The sequence below is a fragment of the Schistocerca gregaria genome, chromosome 7 (assembly GCF_023897955.1).
Source record: "Schistocerca gregaria isolate iqSchGreg1 chromosome 7, iqSchGreg1.2, whole genome shotgun sequence".
Classification (NCBI taxonomy): domain Eukaryota; kingdom Metazoa; phylum Arthropoda; class Insecta; order Orthoptera; family Acrididae; genus Schistocerca; species Schistocerca gregaria.
Window position 1 is genome coordinate 547,645,612 of NC_064926.1, and position 19,817 is coordinate 547,665,428.

General features: G+C 43.2%; 1 protein-coding gene across 1 annotated transcript in view; it reads left to right on the plus strand.

The window, feature by feature from the left end:
• Positions 1-4,458: 4,458 nt before the first annotated feature.
• The window catches only part of LOC126282081 (uncharacterized), a 70,510-nt gene continuing 55,151 nt past the window's right edge, over positions 4,459-19,817 (plus strand). The window contains exon 1 of the mRNA XM_049981536.1: positions 4,459-4,587. The gene's annotated coding sequence lies outside the window, so the exon portion shown is untranslated. The remainder of the gene's footprint in view (positions 4,588-19,817) is intronic.

Here is a 19,817-nt window from a genome sequence, read left to right on the forward strand (position 1 = left end):
CAGTTGGAGCGATATGGGACTCCTGCTACGTCTAGATATGACTCTTGACAGGTATCACGTACGTAAGCATCCTGTCTGATCACCTGGATCCGTTCATGTCCATTGTGCATTCCAACGGACTTGGGCAATTCCAGCAGGACAATGCGACACCCCACACTCCCAGAATTGCTACAGAGTGGCTCCAGGAACACTCTTCTGAGTCTAAACGCTTCCGCTAGCCACCAAACTCCCCACACATGAACGTTATTGAGCATATCTGGGATGCCTTGCAACGTGATGTTCAGAAGAGATCTCTACCCCACGTACTGTTACGGATTTATGGACAGTCCTGCAGGATTCATGGTGTCAATTTCCTCCAGCAGTACTTCAGTCGAGTGCACACCACGTCGTGTTACGGCGCTTTTGCGAGCTCGCGGGAGCCCTACATGATATTAGACAGCTGCAACAGTTTCTTTGGCTCTTCAGCGTAGTTGTCTCGCCAAAACAGCCAGCTCATTCTCTCCCTGCACGTTTCGTGCAACGTTTTGATCGATGTAAATAAAGGGGCGCTACAGCAGTCGCACAGAACAGTCTCGAGCAACTGTACTGCGAGGCAGTAATCGCCTAGCTTATTGCGAGAAACATGCTTCCACAACTGGCCCAGTCTCGTCTCCTTGCACAACTCTGTTAAAAACAAGAATAAAAAACAGAATATAACTCGATGATCAGACACATAGAGCCCATAAAATAACGACGGGCCACAGTGTCATCGTCCGTTACATGGCGTTATTCGGACGTAGTATGGGGGCAGGGTGCTCTCTCGGCCGTTCGTCGGTTTTTTAAACCTTGGAGCGGCTACGTCTCATTCAGTATTCTGATTCCAACCCCTTACCAATCCTCCTACCAAGGAAAAGTCCCTGGCAGTACCAGAAATCGTACCCTGGTCCTCTGCACGTCAGTGTAGCCCCCCGTGGCATTGCAGTGACAGAAGTGCAACAGCAAAAAGCCATTAGGCTTTGACACCCGCTATGAGGTTGTTGTTCCTCTATGTTTATGCCAAGGTGACAAACAGCACGTTCGTGTAAGTATTCTTTTGCCAGTGATCTCTGTAGCGATGTAGTAACCATCACTTCTCTCTTGGTAATCTTCTTACTGGTCTGATACTTCTGACGGCAAGTACAGACTGCAGTGTCCGTTGGACATGTGGGACACTTTCGGTACCTACATGTATACCATTTTTACATCATTCCTGAGTTGTACCTCACAGCGGTCTCTGCTTCATCATCAGTTTGATGGTTATCAGCCAATTTTACCTGATTTAGATCTTTGTTTCTGTGGCGCTGGGCCTGTTTGGAGGGTGTACTAACGTGTATTTTGTCAGTAAACCACTACTTGATGCTGAATGCATCTCTTGCAGCATCTAACCCTTCGTATGAGTGACACTTCCGCGCTCATCAAATGAACCTGTGATGAAACGCACTACTCTTCTTTGGATTTTCTTTCATTCTTCTATCAATGTTATCTGTGACGAATCCCAGACTGACGACCAGTATTCAAATATTGGACGAACGTGTGTTTTGTACGGTACCTCCTTTGTTGGGTGGACTACACTTGCTGAGGCATCTACCTTACTTCCAGTTAGTCGTATGTAGCCGTTCCACTTTAAACAGCTCTGCACGCTTACTCGTAGATATTATATAGGAGTAACTACTTCCACTGATTGTTCTGGAATGGTGTAATCTACATCTACATCTACATGGATACTCTGCAAATTACATTTAAGTGCCTGGCAGAAGGTTCGTCGAACCACCTTCACAATTCTCTATTATTCCAATCTCGTACAACGCTCGGAAATAATAAACACCTGCATCTTTCCGTACGAAATCTGATTTCCCTTATTTTATCGTGGTGATCGTTCCACCCTATGTAGGACGTTGTCTACAAAATATTTTCACATTCGGAGGAGAAAGTTGGTGATAGTAATTTCTTGAGCAACGAAAAACGCCTTTTTTTAATAAAGTCCAGCCCAAATCGTGTATCATTTCTGTGACACTCTCTCCCATATTTCACGATAATACAAAACGTGTTGCCTTTCTTTGAACGTTTCCGATGTACTCCGTCAGTCCTATCTGGTAAGAATCCCACACCGCGCAGCAGTATTCTAAAAGAGGACGGACAAGCGTAGTGTAGGCAGGCTCCTTAGTAGTCTGTTACATTTTCTAAGTGTCCGGCCAATGAAACGCAGTCGTTGGTTAGCCTTCCCCACAACATTTTCTATGTGTTCCTTCCAATTTAAGCTGTTCCTAATTGTAATACCTATGTATTTAGTTGAATTTACGGCTTTCAGATTAGACTGATTTATGGTGTAACCGAAGTTTAACGGATTCATTTTAGCGCTCATGTGAATGACCTCACACTTTTCCTTATTTAGGGTCAACTGTCACTTTTCGTACCAATCAGATATCTTTTCTAAATCGTTTTGCAGTTTATTTTCATCTTATGATGACTTTATTAGTCGATAAACGACAGCGTCATCTGCAAACAACCCAAGACGGCTGCTCAGATTGTCTCCCAAATCGTTTATATCGATAAGGAACAGCAAAGGGCCTATAACACTGCCTTAGGGAACGCCAGAAATCACTTCTGTTTTACTCGATGACTTTCCGTCAGTTACTACAAACTGTGGCCTCTCTGACAGGAAATCACAAATACAGTCACATAACTGAGACGATATTCCACAAGCACGCAATTTCACTACGAGCCGCTTGTGTGGTACAGTGTCAAAAGCCTTCCGGAAATCCAGAAATACGGAATCGATCTGAAATAGCTTGTCAATAGCACTCAACACTTCATGTGAATAAAGAGCTAGTTGTGTTTCACATTAACGATATTTTCTAAACCCATGTTGACTGTGTGTCAATAGACCGTTTTCTTCGAGGTAATTCATAATGTTCGAACACAGTATATGTTTCAAAATCCTGCTGCATATCGATGTTAACGATATAGGCCTGTAATTTAGTGGATTACTCATACTACCTTTCTCGAATATTGGTGTGACCTGTGCAACTTTCCAGTCTTTGGGTACGGATCATTCGTCGAGCGAACGGTTGTATATGATTGTAAAGTATGGAGCTAATGCATCAGCATACTCCGAAAGGAACGTAACTGGTATACGGTCTAGACCAGAAGACTTACTTTTGTTAAGTGATTTAAGTTGCTTCACTACTCCGAGGATATTTACTCGCCGGCCGGGGTGGCCGAGCGGTTCTCGGGGCTACAGTCTGGAACCTGGCGACCGATTCGGTCGCAGGTTCGAATCCTGCCTTGGGCATGGATGTGTGTGATGTCGTTAGGTTAGTTAGGTTTTAGTAGTTCTAAATTCTAGGGGAGTGATGACCTCAGAAGTTAAGTCCCATAGTGCTCAGAGCCATTTGAACCATTTTTTTTTAATAGTTACTTCTAAGTTACTCATGTTGGCAGCTGTTCTTCATTCGAATTCTCGAATATTTACTTCGTCTTCTTATGTGAAGGTATTTCGGAAGGCTGTGTTTAGTAACACTGCTTTGGAAGTACTATCTTCGAGAGTATCTTCATTGCTATTGCGCAATCATACAATAATGGGTCTTTCTCTCTAAGGACGTGCAATATGTGACCTTTACTTATGTTTGGGCGATCAGTTGCCAGTTCCTGACAAAAGCGTCGATACTCGGCAGGGTTTCCTGAATTCTGCTAAAATTTCCTGCATCCGCAAAAAGCCTGGTGGAACTTCCAACTTTGTCTACTATGTCATTTATACTTATAGTGAAAAACATTGGTCCTATTACACTACCAGGGAGTACACCCGAAGTTACTTTTATGTCTGAGGACCTCTCTCTGTTCAGAATGATACCCTACGTCCTGCTTGCTAGAAATTCATACAGCTGATCTGTGTGGAACTTTATGGAGTACCTTCCAGAACCCGAGATACGCGGCATGAACCTGACCGCCGCTATCTACTGCTTTTTGTGTGTTTGGGGCAAGCAGAGAGAGCTGTTCCACCCAATCATTGTTCTCCCCTACAGAGGAGATCTTCGGCTCAAGATATATCATAAGCGCGGGCGTAAAACATGTTCCTAAATTCTGTAGCAGATCGGCGTCAGACATACACACTGTAGTTTTCTGCGTCTGTTGGACGAATCTTCTTGAAAACGGGAGTGACCTGTGCCTTTCTCCAGTCACTTCCGACGCTCCGCTCCTCCAGCGACTCAAGGTATACTACTGCTACAAGAGGAAGCTAATAGCCTTTCGACTACCACCATAACCAGTTGTCAGTATGACTTGTACCAAACCAGGCGCTGCGGGGCTGCGAGGTATATCAGCGTCCTAGCGTCCGTTACGTGACGGCAGTCTGCAGGTGTCTTCCTCAAGGCCAGATAGCGGCCGGCAGAAAACCGCTGGTCACGCTACGGAGCGCTACCGCCAGCAGTCGCTCGCTGACAAGTCAGCAGTCAGTAACGCATCACACAGCACACGTAGCAGCCCTTGTTCCAGCAATCGCTCGCTGACAAGTCAGCAGTCAGTGACGCATCACACAGCACACAGCAACTCTTGCTCCAGCAGTCGCAACAGGTACGTCCTTGAGGCACGAACTCCAGCCTAGTGAGAGACTTCTCGCCTTTCAGACTTCGGCTTTTCACATTTCTGATGGGTTCCACATCGTCTGAACAAATCGACGCACCCGCTATAGGCTTTCAGGGCTGCAGTAAAGATTTTTTTTCTTTTTGCGATTGGATATCTTTGTACCGCTATTCATACACCTACAAATTATTTCATTTAACACGCCTCTATGTCAGTTGCATTAAATGCCTTTCACGGAAAAAAATGATGTGCAGTTCCCATCACAAGAAAGCTACTTAAAATAACTGCATCATAAGAACATTAAAATACCAACACATTAATAATAACAATAATACGATATTTTAACGTCTTGTGCTCATTTTGTACAAAGATGACGCATCAGATACCAAGCTAAGCCTTTGTTTAAGAAAGGAGATTAAGAAATATCGCCAAATTCGCGGCCAGCTTCACTTTTCCAGCAAATTTTCGAAACGGTAATGCACAACCTACACGTTAACCGTCTAAAAGCAAATAATATATTGTCAAAGACACTGTTCGGATTTCTAAATGGTTCTGACATTGATGATGCTATAGTCACATACAGTGGGAATGTTTTTAATTCCTTAGCCAATACATAGCAGGCAACTGGTATATATTGTGATATGTTAAAAGCATTTGACTATGTAAAGTAGGATATTACGTTGCAACAAGAAATGCAGTAAAGTGATTCAGATCCTAAATCTATGACAGTAAACAAGGGGTGTTATTAGAAAAGAGACATGCATTAACCTATCAGGCGTCATTCAAATCACTCGCGGTGTCCCACAAGATTACACGCCGGCCGGTGTGGCCGTGAGGTTCTAGGCGCTTCAGTCTGGCACCGCGTGACCGCTACGGTCGCAGGTTCGAATCCTACCTCGGGCATGGACGTGTGTGATGTCCTTAGGTTAGTTAGGTTTAAGTAGTTCTAAGTTCTAGGGGACTGAAGACCACAGATGTTAAGTCCCATAGTGCTCAGAGCCATTGGAACCATTTTGAACCACAAGATTCCATCTTAGGACCCCTAATTTTTCTTTTGTACACTGAAAAGCGAAAGAAACTGGTACACATGCCTTATATTGTATAGGGCCCACGCGAGCACGCAGAAGTGACGCAACACGACGTGGCATGAACTCGACTAATGTCTGAAGTAGTGATGGAGGGAATTGACACCATGAATCCTTCAGGGCTGCGCATAAATCCGTAGGGTACGAGGGGTAGATATCTCTTCTGAACAGCACATTGCAAGGCATCCCACATAAGCTTAATAATCTACATCTACACGGTTACTGTGCAAGTCACACTTAAGTGCCTAGCAGATGGTTCATCGAAACATTTTCATACTACTTCTCTACCATTCCACTCTCGTATTGCGCGTGGGAAAAAGGAACTCCTAAATCTTTCCGTTCGAGCTCTGATTTCTCTTATTTTATTATGATGATCATTTCTCCCTACGTAGGTGGCTGTCAATAAAATATTTACCCATTCGGAAGAGGAAGTTGGTGATTGAAAATTCGTAAATAGATCTCGCCGTAAAGAAAACCGTCTTTGTTTCAGTGACTGCCACCCCAACTCGCGTATCGTATCAGTGACACTCTCACCCCTATTGCATGACAACACGAAACGAGCTGCCCTTTTTTGCACTTTTTCGATGTCCTCCGTCAATCCTACCTGGTAAGGATCCCATACCGCGCAGCAGTATTCTAGCAGAGGACGGACAAGTGTAATGTAGACTGTCTCTTTAGTGAGTTTGTCGCATCTTCTAAGTGTTCTGCCAACAAGACGCAGTCTTTATTTCGCCTTCCCCACAATATTGTCTATGTGGTCTTTCCAATTTAAGTTGCTCGTAATTGTAATACCTAGGTATTTTGTCGAACTGACGGCCCTTAGAGTTGTGCGATTTACCGTATACCCTAAATATATCGGATTTCTTTTAGTACCCATGTGGATGACATCGTACTTATCTTTGTTTAGTGCTAATTGGCACTTTTCGTACTATACAGAAATTCTCTCTAGATCATTCTGTAATTGGAACTGATCGTCTGAAGATTTTACTAGACGGTAAATTACAGCGTCATCTGCAAACAATCTAAGGGGGCTGCTCAGATTATCGGCTAGACCATTTATATAAATCAGAAACAGCAGAAGGCCTATGACACTACCTTGCTGAACGCCAAATATCACTTCTGTTCTACTCTATCACTTCGAACTGTGATCTCTCTGAGAGGAAATCACGAATCCAGTCACACAACTGAGTCGATGCTCCATATGCACGCAATTTGATTTATAGTCGCTTGTGAGGAACGGTATCAAAAGACTTCTGGAAATCTAGAAATATGGAATCGATCTGAGTTGCCTTATCGACAGCACTCATTACTTCGTGGGAATAAAGAGCTAGCTGTGTTGCACAAGAACGATATTTTCTGAATCCGTGTTGGTTATGTATCAATAAGTCATTTTCTTCAAGGTGATTCATAATGTTCGAGTACAGTATATGCTCCAATATCCTACTGCAAATTTAATTCAGTGATATGGGTCTGTAATTCAATGGGTTACTCCTATTTCCTTTCTTGAATATTGGTGTGGCCTGTGCTACTTTCCAGTCTTTAGGAACAGACCTTTCGTCAAGTGAGCGGTTGTATATGATTGCTAAGAAAGGCGCTATTGTGTCTGCATACTATGAAAGGAACCTGATTGGTACATCATCTGGACGGGAAGACTTACCTTTCTTAAGTGATTTGAGTTGTTTCGCAACATCTAAGATATCTACTTTTATGTCGCTCATAACAGCTGTTCTGCTTTCGAATGCTGGAATATTTACTTCGTCTTCTTTCGTGAAGGAATTACGGAAAAATGTATTCAGTAACTCCGCTTTAGTGGCACCATCGTCGGTAACATTTCCATCGCTATCGCGCAGTGACGGAATTGACTGTTTTTTTTTTTTATTTTTGCCACTGGTGTACTTTACATAAGACCAGAAGCTTGTTGGGTTTTCTACCATATTTTGAGACAATAATGTTCATGTGTGGGGAGTTTGGTGGCTAGCGGAAGCGTTTAAACTCAGAAGAGTGTTCCTGGATGCACTCTGTAGAAATTCTGGACGCGTGGGGTGTCGCATTGTCCTGTTGGAATTGCCCAAGTCAGTCGGAATACACAATGGACATGAATGGATGAAGGCGTTCAAATGTTCAAATTCCTAAGGGACGAAACTGCTTAGGTAATCGGTTCCGAGACTTACACACTAACTTGTACTAAGAACAACACACACACCCTTGAAGAGGGAGGACTCGAAACTCCGGCAGGAGAAGATACGCAGTCCGTGACTTTGACGCCTCAGACCACGCGGCAACTCCGCGCGGCAGATGCAGATGATCATACAGGATGCATACATCCGTGATACCTGTCAGAGTCGTATCTAGACGTATCAAGGGTCCCATATCAATCGAACTGCACACGCCCCACGCCGTTACAGAATCTCCACCAGCTTGAACATTCCCCTGCTGACATGCAGGGTCCATGGATTCATGAGGTTGTCTCCATACCCGTACACGTCCATCGCTCGATACAATTTGAAACGAGACTCGTCCGATCAGGCAACGTGTTTCTAGTCATTAACAGTCCAATGTCGGCGTTGAAGAACCCAGGTGAGGCGTAAAGCGTTGTGTCGTGCAGTCATCAGGGGTACACGAGTGGGCCTACGGCTACGAAAACCCATATCGATGGTGTTTTCTTGAACGGTTCGCACGCTGACACTTGTTGATGGCCCAGCAGTGAAATCTGCAGCAATTTGCGGAAGGGTTGCACTTCTGCCACGTTGAACGATTCTCTTCAGTCATGGTTGGTCCCGTTCTTGCAGGATCTTTTTCGGGCCGCAGCGATGTCGGAGATTTGATGTTTTACGGAACTCCAGATATTCACGGTACACTACCGAAATGGTCGTATGGGAAAATCCCCACTTCGTCACTACCTCGGAGATGCTGTGCCGCATCGCTCGTGCGCCGACTATAACACCACGTTCAATCTCACTTAAATCTTGATAACCTGCCATTTTAGCAGCAGTAACGGATCTAACAACTGCGCCAGACACTTGTTGTCTTATACTCGTAAAGGTATTCCCGACCACAGCGCCGTGTTCTGCTTGTATTGAATATACAATACTGCCCATTAAAGTTGCTACACCAAGAAGAAATGCAGATGATAAACGAGTATTCATTGGACAAATATATTATACCAGAAGTGACATGTGATTACTTTTTCACGCAATTTGGGTGCATAGATCCTGAGAAATCAATACCCATAACAACCACCCCTGGCAGTAATAACGCCCTTGATACGCCTGGGCATTGATTCAAAGAGATCTTGCATGTCGTGTACAGGTATAGCTACCCATGCAGCTTCAAAACGATACTAAACTTCATCAAGAGTAGTGACTGGCGTATTGTGACGAGCCAGTTGCTCGGCCACCATTGACCAGACGTTTTCAATTGGTGAGAGATCTGGAGAATGTGCTGGCCAGGGCAGCAGTCGAACATTTTCTGTATCCAGAAAGGTCCGTACAGGACCTGCAACATGCAGTCGTTCATTATCCTGCTGAAATGTAGGGTTTCGCAGGGATCTAATGAATAGTAGAGCCAGAGGTCGTAACACATCTGAAATGTAACGTCCACTGTTCGAAGTACCGTCAATGCGATCAAGAGGTGACCGAGAGGTGTAACCAATGCCACCCCATACCATGACGCCCGGTGACACGCCAGTATGGCGATGACGAATACACGCTTCCAATGTGCGTTCATCGCGATGTCACCAAACACGGATGCGACCATCATGATGCTGTAAACAGAACCTGGATTCATCCGAAAAAATGACGTTTTGCCATTCGTGCTCTCAGGCGCTTCTGTGTGTGATGCAGCGTCAAGGGTAATCACAGCCATGGTCTCCCAGCTGATAGTCCATGCTGCTGCAAACGTCGTCGAACTGTTCGTGCAGATGGTTGTTGTGGCTGCACGATCCCTTACAGTCATGCGGATAAGATGCCTGTCATCTCGACTGCTAGTGATACGAGACCGCTGTGATCCCGCACGGCGTTCCGTATTACCATCCAGAACTCACCGATTCCATATTCTGCTTACAGTCATTGGATCTCGACCAACGCGAGCAGCAATGTCGCGATACGATAAACCGCAATCGCGATAGGCTACAATCCGACCTTTATCAAAGTCGGAAAGGTGACGCCACCGGCGCCAACCTTGTGTGAATGCTCTGAAAAGCTAATCATTTGCATATCACAGCATCTTCTTCCTGTCGGTTAAATTTCGCGTCTGTAGCACGTCAGCTTCGTGGTGTAGCAATTTTAATAGCCAGTAGTGTACATGCCTATACCAATTCATTTAACGCTTCAGTATATATCACTGATCTTTCATCCGTAACATTACCAGATGCCAAGTTTGTTTTGTTTGCAGGAGACATAAACACTGCAATAAATAACAAATCAGGTATAGTCTCAGAAAAGTCTGTTATCTATGTGGTGCACTTGTACACTGGAGTAGACAGCTGTTAACGTTGCTTCTTTTCCGTTTTTAATCTGTCCTGAGGCTGCAAACGCACGCAGGGCACAGCACCAATAAGGAGTGCCCACTGGAGTAGAAAAGCGTGTATTTGCAGTCTCAGGACTGATTAAAAACGCAAAAGGAGCGATAGTAACAGTTGCACCACAGCGTTAATGATATTTTCGTGGAATTTAATAAACAGTTCCTAGCCAATTCTTCATCACTAAACTTTCAAAAACACACTAATGCAATTTAGAACTTTAAGAAGTTTCCCACCAGTATGTGCCAAAAATATGACGGCAGACAGATGGAAGAAGTTGCCAGTGTTAAATTCTTGTGATTGCAGGTTGATAATAAATTCAACTGGGAGGAATGAAACACAGGATTGTTCAAGTGTCTTAACGGATCTCTATTTGCAGCGTAAATGTAGTCCGACATTGGTGACGTAAAAACTAAAAAGCTGGCATTGTATGCTGATTTTCATTCCACAATGCCATACGGGATAATTTTTATGAGGGAACTAAGCAAGCTAAGCCAAAGTTTCCGAGTCCAGTAACGTATAATCAAAATTATTTGTGGTGTGAACTTAAGAACATAGTGTTTACAGAACTTAGCATACTAGCTACTGCTCCCCACTATATTTTTTCCTTAATGAAATAAGCCATTAAAAATATATCTCTTTTCAAACGAATCAATGGAATCAAAACTAGAAATAACAATAATCTTCACAAGTCACTTACTTTGGTCCAAAAAACTGTCTATTACTTAACAACACATATTTTCAATAACTTTCCAACAGCCACATAAAGTTTAACTGCTAATTAAGTTCAGTTTAAGAGGAGGCTAAAGGATGTATTGGTGGCCAAGTCCCTATACTTCACTGCTCAGTTGCTTAGTAGATCCATCTGGTCCGTGTATGTTACTAGTAATGTCAAATAATGCATGTGTTAGTACAATCTGACTTCTGTAGAAATTTAGTGCAGTAGTGCGATCAATGTAATTAAGTGCTGTAAAATGATTTTTGTATTTGATGATAATGGCTGAGATACCCTAAGAATTAATATGTGCACCACAGTTCACTGATCATATACATCTTTTGTGCCAAGTTATTTATTCCACTTTAAATAAAAATATGTTTAAAATTGTTTTACTTATTCCACGCCCGTTTGGACCATTTCAGTTAGGATCTGTATGGGCTACATTAGGATATGTGTTGTTTTTTTAAATGTTTACTGTGTGTTTTTGTTTTCTGGAGGATCTCCTCATTATGAATGGATTGGAAGGAAAAATACATCTAATCTAGTCTAAAAGATGTTCAGTACACAGAATACAGAAAATAATAGTACAGAAAGAAATATGTGTATCTTAATTCATTACAAAGACAGTGAATATGTGTCCTAATTGTTCCTCACTTCTTCAGTACATCAGTGCAACAACAAATACGTGGCGAGCTAACGTTTACCGATGTTTCCGTGCAGCTCTTGCTACTACAGTCTACACAACAATATTAATACAGCACTATAATGCTATCATTTTAAAGGCTGTCTGTTAAATCACCTTGAACGCTCAAATAGCCCTGTCTCAAGTGGCGTGTCATAGCGCGCTGTCTGCCAGTTACAGCGTATATATAGTAGGATATCGTTATCTGCTTCTCTACGGAAACCACCCATGCTTGCAGTTGCATCACAGCTGTCAACTGGGCTGTTTAGTGCTCATATTTCTCGTCTGATTAAAGGCAACACAGATATTCTCTATCTCTCTTTCTCTCACTCACTCCTGCACGCACGCACGCACGCACACACACACACACACACACACACACACACACATCATTGGTCTTCCTTATTGCTCTTTTCTGAGCTTTAAATCGAAACTAGTTGTAGTTCCTCAGACCGGCGTAACATACTGTTTGCACATTTACACAGTAGCACGCACAACAGTTTTCAGTGGCACAGCAGTATGTGAGCACTGTCAAGAGATAATAGTATTTTTTTGATCTTCTTTTATATAGGCTAACACATTTTTCCCATCCAGCGAATAGTCCACGAAAATTCGTGTAAGAAGTTTGTTCAGTGAAGCTGTCGCTTCATTCTAGTACTGTACTACATCTATTTTCTTTCTTTCTTTTTCCTTACACCTCTAAGATTCTTTCGTACAGTTTTATTCTCATTTACCATCATACAGTTGTCTCTAAATCATCTAGCAAACAATCTATGTAAAACAACATTCATCTTTAAGTCTATAAAAACGAAAGTTAATACATGTCCACTCTCGCGAGATGAGAGCAATAAGTGTTGAGGAAGAACGCACCGTAAGAAAATGCTTTGTGTGTTGTACTTAATGCGAGAAACTATTGGAAAAATTGGAAATTTGTGCCAAGTCCTATGGGACCAAACTACTGAGGTCATCGGTACCTACGCTTACACACTACTTAATCTAACTTAAACTAACTTACGCCAAGGACAATAAACACACACAGGCCCGAGGGGGCGGGGGGAGGGGGAGGGGGGAGACTCGCGAGACAAACTATTGGAAGATTCCGCTACTTAAGTGCACAGGATTCGTTTCGTAGCTCATTTCGCTTATACAGTTAACAGTTTGGAAATTAATCGTTTCATTTTTATGTTCTTTTATTCTTCCAACAACTGTCGAGATCGCCATAAGATATGTTTATTACTGCTGGTTTCGGATTATGTTAAAGCCATACTCAGATTTTTTTAGTCAGCCTATGTCTGGTAGTATAGATTTAAGTGTCAGAAAGTCGTTTCTGAAAGTATTTGTATGGAGTATAGCAATGTATGGAAGTGAAACATGGACGATAAATAGTTTAGACAACAAGAGAATAGAAGCTTTCGAAATGTGGTGCTACGGAAGAATGCTGAAGATTAGATGGGTAAATCACATAACTAATGATGAAGTATTGAATAGGATTGGGGAGAAGAGAAGTTTGTGGTACAACTTGACCAGAAGAAGGGATCAGTTGGTAGGACATGGTCTGAGGCATCAAGGGATCACCAATTTAGTATTGGAGGGCAGCGTGGAGGGTAAAAATCGTAGAGGGAGACCAAGAGATGAATACACTAAGCAGATTCAGAAGGATGTAGGTTGCAGTAGGTACTGGGAGATGAAGAAGCTTGCACAGGATAGAGTAGCATGGAGAGGTGCAGCAAACCAGTCTCAGGACTGAAGACCACAACAACAACAACGTCTGGTGCTGGCGGCTCCTCGCTTCTTCTCGTGATGCCACAATCGTACACTGTGCCCTAAAAAGGGGGCCTAAGAAAAGTTCTGAGGATGGCTCTAATGTAAGCCGAAACCGGTAATAATCGATAGTTGTTCTCATCGAAGTTAGCATCAGATCGCTGTACTCCACAGAAAATGCCGTCTGAACTTATAAGTAATATGGATTATACGTTTTTAATAAAAAATATTCTGAAAGAAGTTGTACGAGTTTTGTTTCTTACCACTTTCTAGCTGGGAAACGGTACAGCACACGATAGAAGTGTAGGTGTGTAGTACGTATTGCGAGTGTAAATCCAGTGTGTTGGCTGCCCTGCGAGGGTGGGGCTGGAGCTGTTCCTCCCACACTTCTCCACAGCTGAAACAGTCAGTGTCCCAGGAAGAGGCACCGAGCGTCCCCTGCTGAAGTGCCGAGTTGTGTTGTTCCTACAGTGACTCTGCCTCTACCTTTGATGACAACTCGGCGTGCCATATCCACACTGACGAATAGATCTTCTAGTGCAGAGCTACCAAATTGCGTGGATGTTGATTGGTACATTTCGCCTGCTGCGCTGTTGCAAATGCTCCAAGTTCTATGGGACGCAGATCGGCTGGTTTAGCTGACCAGTCGCGATAGCGTGCGTAAGCATCGGTCAAACGAGGAACGTATGTGGGCATTTCTACAAACACAGTTGTTATCGCCTTGGAAGATGAGAATATCGCCAGAATACTCATCGCGAGAACGCAGAAGAGAGGCCAGCATTTAGTCTCCGAGAATGTTATAAATATGAGACTTATAGTATCCAAAAAGTGGTTCAAGTGGCTCTGAGCACTATGGGACCTAACATCTGAGGTCATCAATCCCCTAGACTTAGAACTACTTAAACCTAACTAACATCACACGCATCCATGCCCGAGGCAGGATTCGAACCTGCGACCGTAGCAGCAGCGCGGTTCCGAACTGAAGCGCCTAGGACCGCTCGGCCACAACGGCCGGCTATAGAATCCAAACTAGCTCAACTCAAGTGATGAAAAACCTGTAGAGGTAAAAAAATGGTCACATTTTTTTTCTTTCGTAGTTATAACCTTAGTGGGTTAGTATTTAAGTGCTGTTGTTTTGTGAAAGATAATTTATAATAATCCTTATTTCTGTTAAGTTCTGACTTGGCCAGTTTTGTTGCAGTTTTATATAATTTTATTGTTTTTTATAAAACTGTATTCTTTTTAAATTCCAAAATCCTATGAAAAAAGAAATTAAATGATAAGAAAGTGACATTGTAGTTACTTTCTTTTATTGCCGTAAGAAGAAGCATTTCAACAAAACACATCAAGAAGAGCATCAGAAAATTGAGGAGAATACGAAATACGATTTGTCTCGCTAAATTACTGTAGTTCACGTAGAACACAACAAATAGAAAATGATCTGAAAATAATCAAGTATGGTAACAGAATCATTGTTGTGATCGACACTGCTCACACATACTGAGTAGCATTGTTGTTTCAAGTCTCCAGTTTGCTCTCGTTTAGATTACGGTACCAGCCTTTTGACGTAAATCACTGACGCAGACTTCGGAGACTGTCGGAACTCTCATTATCAGTGCAAGGTGTTTCAGTAGCTAATATTATGATTTTATAAACTTGCATTGAAATGGTTCAGATGGCTCTGAGCACTATGGGACTTAACTGCTGTGGCCATCAGTCCCCTAGAACTTAGAACTACTTAAACCTAACTGACCTAAGGACATCACAGACATCTATGTCCGAGGCAGGACCGTAGCGGTCGCGCGGTTCCAGACTGGAGCGCCCAGAACCGCTCGGCCACTGCGGCCGACAATTGCATTGACTGAAGATCTTCCCACGTGCGGCCAAAGCGTTTCTGCATAAGATTATGTCCTTTGTTGCAGAGATTCCAGCAGAGCAATGCCATTAAGCACTGTATGACGTGTCATTAGAGCCAGCAGTTTTCCCATTTCACACAGACTTCGGTACTTCCCAGTATCACGAGTTATTTTTTCTTGCTCATGCGGCCACATCGTAGCGTAATCTCGCGACACGATATTCCAGACGAAACCGCTGCGACGCGACGATCACCGCTCGTCCCTCAGCGTGGTCGGTTGTGAATTCACTGCCTGCAAGACTTGTGGGAGCCTCGTATGCTGACTCACGTTCGCGGTATCCTGAACGAGCTTGCCTGAGTCACGGTACGGAAAACATCCCCAAAATATCGAAGAACCACGTTCTCCAGCCCGAATTACGCCATCGACAGCAGGCGAGTTAAAAGCCAATACGAGCCGTCGGTGCTCTCTAGGCCTCGATATGAGCCGAAATCGCGACGCGTCGGACACCACTGGAGTCCTCCGCTCGTGATACATCTACATCCACATCTACATCTATACTCCGCAAGCCACCTGACGGTGTGTGGCGGAGAGTACTTTGAGTACCTCTATCGGCTCTTCCTTCTATTCCAGTCTCGTATTGTTCGTGGAAAGAAGGATTGTCGGTATGCTTCTGTGTGGGCTCTAATCTCTCTGATTTTATCCTCATGGTCTCTTCGCGAGATATACGTGGGTGGGAGCAATATACTGCTTGACTTCTCGGTGAAGGTATGTTCTCAAAACTTCAACAAATGCTCGTACCGAGCTACTGAGCGTCTCTCTTGCAGAGTCTTCCACTGGAGTTTATCTATCATCTCCGTAACGCTCTCGCGATTACTAAATGATCCTGTAACGAAGCGCGCTGCTTTCCGTTGGATCTTTTCTATCTCCTCTATTGACCCCACCTGGTAGGGATCCCACACGGGTGAGCAATATTCAAACAGTGGGCGAACAAGTGTTCTGTAACCTACTTCCTTTGTTTTCGGATTGCACTTCCTTAGGATTCTTCCAATGAATCTCAGTCTGCCATCGGCTTTACCGACGATCAACTGTATATGATCATTTCTTTTTAAATCACTCCTAATGGCTACTCCCAGATAATTTATGGAATTAACTGCCTCCAGTTGGAGACCTGCTATATTGTAGCTAAATGATAAAGGATCGTTCTTTCTATGTATTCGCAAAACATTACACTTGTATACATTGAGATTCAACTGCCATTCCCTGCACCATACGTCAATTCGCTGCAGATCCTCCTGCATTTCAGTACAATTTTCCATTGTTACAACCTCTCAGTATACTATAACATCATCCACAAACAGCCTCAGTGAACTTCCGATGTTATCCACAAGGTCATATACATATTGTGAATAGCAACGGTCCTACGACACTCCTCTGCGGCACACCTGAAATCCTTCCTACTTCAGAAGACTTCTCTCCATTGAGAATGACATCCTGCGTTCTGTTATAAAGGAGCTCTTCAATCCAATCACACAATGCATCTGATAGTCCATACGCTCTTAATTTGTTCATTAAACGACTGTGGGGAACTGTATCGAACGCCTTGCGGAAGTCAAGAAACAAGGCATCTACCTGGGAACCCGTGTCTATGGCTCTCTGAGTTTCGTGGACGAATAGCGTGAGTTTCTGTGTTGTTTGGCCCACTGAAGGCGCGTAGCTATACTTGAGCAGTGGATTTTTGCGGGATATCCTCTGCAAATGTCCATTACATGCAGTTCACTTCCAAATTTCCACTGACTGCACAAATGTCTGTACGGTTTCAAACCGGTTATCACATAGAGGCCGCGACACCTATCTCCCGTACCTGTGGGACAGAATCTTTCCACTACCACTGTTGTTACGGAACACAGTCCTCAGAGAGACTGGAGAGTCCGTGTTGATACACCAGAGAATCTGTCGGCCGCTTCACTCACAGCGTGGCCACGGATATGTCCAGACAACAGCCGCTCTGTCTGTCAATCTGTCGCGTCTGCACGTCGAGCCATCTTAGCGCGCTGACTGCTCCACTGAAAGAAAATTAGATAGTTACTGTGGGTAGAGCTTGTACTTGACAACTGGAAATATTAATGTTTTAAATGGTACTGAGCACTATGGGACTTAACATAGGAGGTCATCAGTCCATTAGAACTTACAACTACATACTTAAACCTAACTAACCTAAGGGCATTACACACGTCCATGCCCGAGGCAGGATTCGAACCTGTGACTGTAGCAGTCGCACGGTTCCGTACTAAAGCACCTAGAACCGCTCGGCCACAGCGGCCGGGGCAATAAATTAATAACTGATTCTTTTTACCGACCTCCACCTCATGACTCAGAGGACAAAGTTCCTGAACAACTCAACTTGAATCTCACTTCAAATAAATACCACATTCATACAATTATAGTTGGTGGTGACATCAAGGCACCCTCGATATGTTGCCGAAAATACAGGTTTAAAGTCTGCCACAGACATAAAACGTCGTGCGAAGTCCTACTGAATGCTAGCTCAGAAAATTATTTTGAACCATTTGTTACGGAATCCACTCAAAGTGCAAATGGTTGCGAAAATATACTTTCCCTGTCAGCTACAAATAATGCTGAGCAAATAGCGAGCATAATAACGTATACGGGATCAGTGACCACAAGGTCATTGTAGCAAGAATGAATACATATCTACCAAGAATAAACGCAAAAATATCTGTTTAAAAAAGAACAGATAAAATTTTTCTTGACGCCGTCCTAAGGGACAGTCTCCACTCCTTCTGATCTTACCATGCAAACGTTAATTGGAAGAAACTGTATCCACGGCATCTGAGAGATATATGCCATATAGATGGTACTGATCCTGCATGGTACACAAAACATGTCATAACATTGTAGCAGAAGCAATGAAATGCACGTGTCAAATTTAAAAGAATACGAAACCTCCAAGACTGGAACCGTTTAACAGAAGCTTGAAAGTTAGTGTGGGCTTAAGTGCGAAATGCTTTTAATAGTTTCCACGGCGAAACTCTGTCTCAAAATCTCGCAGACCTGAAGATGGCTGGCTCTAAGCACTATGCGACTTAACATCTGAGGTCATCAGTCCCCTAGACCATGAACTACGTAGACCTAACTAACCTAAAGACATCACACACATCCATACCCGAGGCAGGACTCGAACGTGCGACCGTAGCAGCCGCATAGTTCCGGACAGAACGCCTAGAACCGCTCACTCACAGCGACCGGGTGCAGACCCGAACTGATTCTGGTCGTATGCAGAGTACATCACCGGCAAGACGCAATCAATACCTTCTCTGTGCGATAACAAATTAATGTTACTGCAGGCAGTGCCACTGAAGCACAGCTACTGAACCCGGTTTTCCGAAATTTCTTCACGATAAACGACACAGTAAATATTCCAGAATTCGAATCAAATACTGCTGGCAACATGAGTAAATTAGAAGTAGATATTCTCGGTCACGGTGTTATGAAGCAGTTGAAATCACTTAACATAGTCAAGACTGTATACCAGTCAGGTTCCTGTCAACATATGCTGATACAATAGCTCCATACTTACCAGTTATACACAATTTCTCGCTCGTCGAAATCTCCGTTTCTAAAGATTGTAAAGTTGTACAAGTCACACCAATAATGATGAAAGAAAATAGCAATCATCCGCCGAATTACAGGCCCGTATATTACCGTCGATTTGCAGTAGTATTTTGGAATATATAGACCTACTGTTTTCGAACACTGTGAATTACCTCGAGGAAAATCATTTATTATCAAACATCCAACACGGATCAAGAAAATACCGTTCTTGTGGAACACAACTAGCTCTCTATTCTCACGATGTAATGAGTGCTATCGGCAGGCGATGTCAAATTGATTCTACATTTTCAGATTTCCAGAAGACTTTTGACGCCATTCCTCAAAAGTGACTTCTACTCAAATTGTGTGTCTGTGGAGTATGACTGGACACGCGTGATTTCCTCTCAGAAAGGTCACAGTTCGTAGTAACTGAATGAAAGTAATCGACTAAAACAGAACTAATATCTGCTTTTCCCAAGGAAGTGTTATAAGCTGTCTGCTGTTCCTGATTTACATAAACGATTTACGAGATATTCTCAGCAACTCTCTTAGAATGTTCGTAGGTAATGCTGTCATTTACCATCTTGTAAAGTAATCAGATAATCAAAACCAGTTTCAAATTGATTTTGACAAGATATTTGCATGGTGCGAAAAGTGGCAATTGAGTCTAAATAATATAAAGCGTGAAGTCATCCACATAACTAGTAAAAGTAATCTGCTAAATTACGGTTACACGATAAATAACACAAATCTAAAGGCTGTAAATTCAACTTAATTCTTAAGAATTACAGTTATGAGTAACTTAAGTTGAAACCATCACATAGGTAATGTCATGGGCAAAGCAAACCAAAGACTGCTGTCTATTGGCAGAACACTTAGAAAATACAACAGGTCTACTAAAGAGACTGCTTACAATGTGGTTGGGCATCCTCTTCTAGAGTACTGTTGTGCGGTGTGGGACACACATAAGATAAGATTGATGGAGAAC